Genomic DNA, 4,445 nt, shown 5'->3' with positions numbered 1-4,445 from the left:
CCCAGGGGCGGCTGTAAAGTCTGTGGAGTGCCGCTGTGTCCCTGGATGAAATGAGAAAAAAGGTGAAAAAATGGCAAAGTGTCAAGGGAGCTAGGCAGAAACCCATGCCTAGGGTCCTGGAGCCCAGGGGCGGTTCTAAAGTCTGTGAGAGCCGCTGTGTCCCTGGATGAATTGAGAAAAAGGGTGAAAAAATGGCAAAGTGTCAAGGGAGAAATTCAGAAACTCAGGCCGAGCTGCCTGGAGCCCAGGGGCGGCTGTAAAGTCTGTGGAGAGCCGCTGTGTCCCTGGATGAAATGAGAAAAAGGGTGAAAAAATGGCAAAGTGTCAAGGGAAAAATTCAGAAACCCATGCCTAGGGTCCTGGAGCCCAGGGGCGGCTGTAAAGTCTGTGGAGAGCCGCTGTGTCCCTGGATGAATTGAGAAAAAGGGTGAAAAAATGGCAAAGTGTCAAGGGAGCTAGGCAGAAACCCATGCCTAGGGTCCTGGAGCCCAGGGGCGGCTGCAAAGTCTGTGGAGAGCCGCTGTGTCCCTGGATGAAATGAGAAAAAGGGTGGAAAAATGGCAAAGTGTCAAGGGAGCTAGGCAGAAACCCATGCCGAGCTGCCTGGAGCCCAGGGGCGGCTGTAAAGTCTGTGGAGTGCCGCTGTGTCCCTGGATGAAATGAGAAAAAGGGTGAAAAAATGGCAAAGTGTCAAGGGAGAAATTCAGAAACTCAGGCCGAGCTGCCTGGAGCCCAGGGGCGGCTGTAAAGTCTGTGGAGAGCCGCTGTGTCCCTGGATGAAATGAGAAAAAGGGTGAAAAAATGGCAAAGTGTCAAGGGAAAAATTCAGAAACCCATGCCTAGGGTCCTGGAGCCCAGGGGCGGCTGTAAAGTCTGTGGAGAGCCGCTGTGTCCCTGGATGAATTGAGAAAAAGGGTGAAAAAATGGCAAAGTGTCAAGGGAGCTAGGCAGAAACCCATGCCTAGGGTCCTGGAGCCCAGGGGCGGCTGCAAAGTCTGTGGAGAGCCGCTGTGTCCCTGGATGAAATGAGAAAAAGGGTGGAAAAATGGCAAAGTGTCAAGGGAGCTAGGCAGAAACCCATGCCGAGCTGCCTGGAGCCCAGGGGCGGCTGTAAAGTCTGTGGAGTGCCGCTGTGTCCCTGGATGAAATGAGAAAAAGGGTGAAAAAATGGCAAAGTGTCAAGGGAGAAATTCAGAAACTCAGGCCGAGCTGCCTGGAGCCCAGGGGCGGTTCTAAAGTGTGTGGAGAGCCGCTGTGTCCCTGGATGAATTGAGAAAAAGGGTGAAAAAATGGCAAAGTGTCAAGGGAGAAATTCAGAAACTCAGGCCGAGCTGCCTGGAGCCCAGGGGCGGTTCTAAAGTGTGTGGAGAGCCGCTGTGTCCCTGGATGAATTGAGAAAAAGGGTGAAAAAATGGCAAAGTGTCAAGGGAGCTAGGCAGAAACCCATGCCTAGGGTCCTGGAGCCCAGGGGCGGCTGCAAAGTCTGTGGAAAGCCGCTGTTGCCCTGGATGAAATGAGAAAAAGGGTGAAAAAATGGCAAAGTGTCAAGGGAGCTAGGCAGAAACCCATGCCTAGGGTCCTGGAGCCCAGGGGCCGCGGGAAAGTCTGTGGAGAGCCGCTGTGTCCCTGGATGAAATGAGAAAAAAGGTGAAAAAATGGCAAAGTGTCAAGGGAGCTAGGCAGAAACCCATGCCTAGGGTCCTGGAGCCCAGGGGCCGCGGGAAAGTCTGTGGAGAGCCGCTGTGCCCCTGGATGAAATGAGAAAAAGGGTGAAAAAATGGCAAAGTGTCAAGGGAGCTAGGCAGAAACCCATGCCTAGGGTCCTGGAGCCCAGGGGCCGCGGGAAAGTCTGTGGAGAGCCGCTGTGTCCCTGGATGAAATGAGAAAAAAGGTGAAAAAATGGCAAAGTGTCAAGGGAGCTAGGCAGAAACCCATGCCTAGGGTCCTGGAGCCCAGGGGCCGCGGGAAAGTCTGTGGAGAGCCGCTGTGTCCCTGGATGAAATGAGAAAAAAGGTGAAAAAGTAACAAAGTGTCAAGGGAGAAATTCAGAAACCCAGGCCGAGCTGCCTGGAGCCTCAAAGCGGATAGAAATAGCGTGGAGAGCCGCTGTTAAGCCAGACGCCCTCTGGCGGACACAGGCAGGAGTTGCAGTAAATGCATTGAAGTCAATGGGCGAGAGTACCCAATGCGCCAAAAAAGTGCTGAAAATATGACAAAGTGTCAAATGAATGGGAGTCAATGGGCGAGAGTACCCAATGCGCCAAAAAAGTGCTGAAAATATGACAAAGTGTCAAATGAATGGGAGTCAATGGGCGAGAGTACCCAATGCACAAAAAAAGTGCTGAAAATATGACAAAGTGTCAAATGAATGGGAGTCAATGGGCGAGAGTACCCAATGCACAAAAAAAAGTGCTGAAAAAGTCCACACGAGCCTAGTCAGAAATGCAGGCCGAGGCGGCTGGAGCCCCAAAGCGGCTATAAAAAGCGTGGAGAGCCGCTGTCGCCCTGGAGAAACGGAGAAAAAGTGCTGAAAAAAGGCCCACGTCCTAACGGACCTAGGCGGAAGTGCAGGCGAGGCGGCAGGAGTCTGAAAACCGCTATAAAAAGCGTGGAGAGCCGCTGTCGCCCCGGAGAAACGGAGAAAAAGTGCTGAAAAAAGGCCTAAATCCTAACGGACCTAGGCGGAAGTGCAGGCGAGGCGGCAGGAGTCTGAAAACGGCTATAAAATGCGTGGAGAGCCGCTGTCGCCCCGGAGAAACGGAGAAAAAGTGCTGAAAAAAGGCCTAAATCCTAACGGACCGAGGCGGAAGTGCAGGCGAGGCGGCAGGAGTCTGAAAACGGCTATAAAATGCGTGGAGAGCCGCTGTCGCCCCGGAGGAACGGAGAAAAAGTGCTGAAAAAAGGCCTAAATCCTAACGGACCGAGGCGGAAGTGCAGGCGAGGCGGCAGGAGTCTGAAAACGGCTATAAAATGCGTGGAGAGCCGCTGTCGCCCCGGAGGAACGGAGAAAAAGTGCTGAAAAAAGGCCTAAATCCTAACGGACCGAGGCGGAAGTGCAGGCGAGGCGGCAGGAGTCTGAAAACGGCTATAAAATGCGTGGAGAGCCGCTGTCGCCCCGGAGGAACGGAGAAAAAGTGCTGAAAAAAGGCCTAAATCCTAACGGACCGAGGCGGAAGTGCAGGCGAGGCGGCAGGAGTCTGAAAACGGCTATAAAATGCGTGGAGAGCCGCTGTCGCCCCGGAGGAACGGAGAAAAAGTGCTGAAAAAAGGCCTAAATCCTAACGGACCGAGGCGGAAGTGCAGGCGAGGCGGCAGGAGTCTGAAAGCGGCTATAAAACGCGTGGAGAGCCGCTCGGATGATTTTTCAAAGTGTCAAATGAATGGGAGTGAATGGGGCAGAGTACCCAATGTGTAAAAAAAGTGCTGAAAAAACGACAAAGTCCACACGAGCCTAGTCAGAAATGCAGTCCGAGGCGGCTGGAGCCCCAAAGCGGCTATAAAATGCATGGAGAGCCGCTCGGATGATTTTTCAAAGTGTCAAATGAATGGGAGTGAATGGGGCGGAGTACCCAATGCGCGAAAAAAGTGCTGAAAAAACGACAAAGTCCACACGAGCCTAGTCAGAAATGCAGTCCGAGGCGGCTGGAGCCCCAAAGCGGCTATAAAACGCGTGGAGAGCCGCTCGGATGATTTTTCAAAGTGTCAAATGAATGGGAGTGAATGGGGCAGAGTACCCAATGTGTAAAAAAAGTGCTGAAAAAACGACAAAGTCCACACGAGCCTAGTCAGAAATGCAGTCCGAGGCGGCTGGAGCCCCAAAGCGGCTATAAAATGCATGGAGAGCCGCTCGGATGATTTTTCAAAGTGTCAAATGAATGGGAGTGAATGGGGCGGAGTACCCAATGCGCGAAAAAAGTGCTGAAAAAACGACAAAGTCCACACGAGCCTAGTCAGAAATGCAGTCCGAGGCGGCTGGAGCCCCAAAGCGGCTATAAAACGCGTGGAGAGCCGCTCGGATGATTTTTCAAAGTGTCAAATGAATGGGAGTGAATGGGGCAGAGTACCCAATGTGTAAAAAAAGTGCTGAAAAAACGACAAAGTCCACACGAGCCTAGTCAGAAATGCAGTCCGAGGCGGCTGGAGCCCCAAAGCGGCTATAAAATGCGTGGAGAGCCGCTCGGATGATTTTTCAAAGTGTCAAATGAATGGGAGTGAATGGGGCGGAGTACCCAATGCGCGAAAAAAGTGCTGAAAAAACGACAAAGTCCACACGAGCCTAGTCAGAAATGAAGGCCGAGGCGGCTGGAGCCCCAAAGCGGCTATAAAATGCGTGGAGAGCCGCTCGGATGATTTTTCTAAGTGTCAAATGAATGGGAGTGAATGGGGCGGAGTACCCAATGCGCGAAAAAAGTGCTGAAAAAACGACAAAGTGTCAAATGAATGGG

Source organism: Dunckerocampus dactyliophorus, unplaced genomic scaffold, assembly GCF_027744805.1.
Source record: "Dunckerocampus dactyliophorus isolate RoL2022-P2 unplaced genomic scaffold, RoL_Ddac_1.1 HiC_scaffold_24, whole genome shotgun sequence".
Lineage (NCBI taxonomy): Eukaryota > Metazoa > Chordata > Actinopteri > Syngnathiformes > Syngnathidae > Dunckerocampus > Dunckerocampus dactyliophorus.
This window is presented reverse-complemented; position numbering follows the sequence as displayed.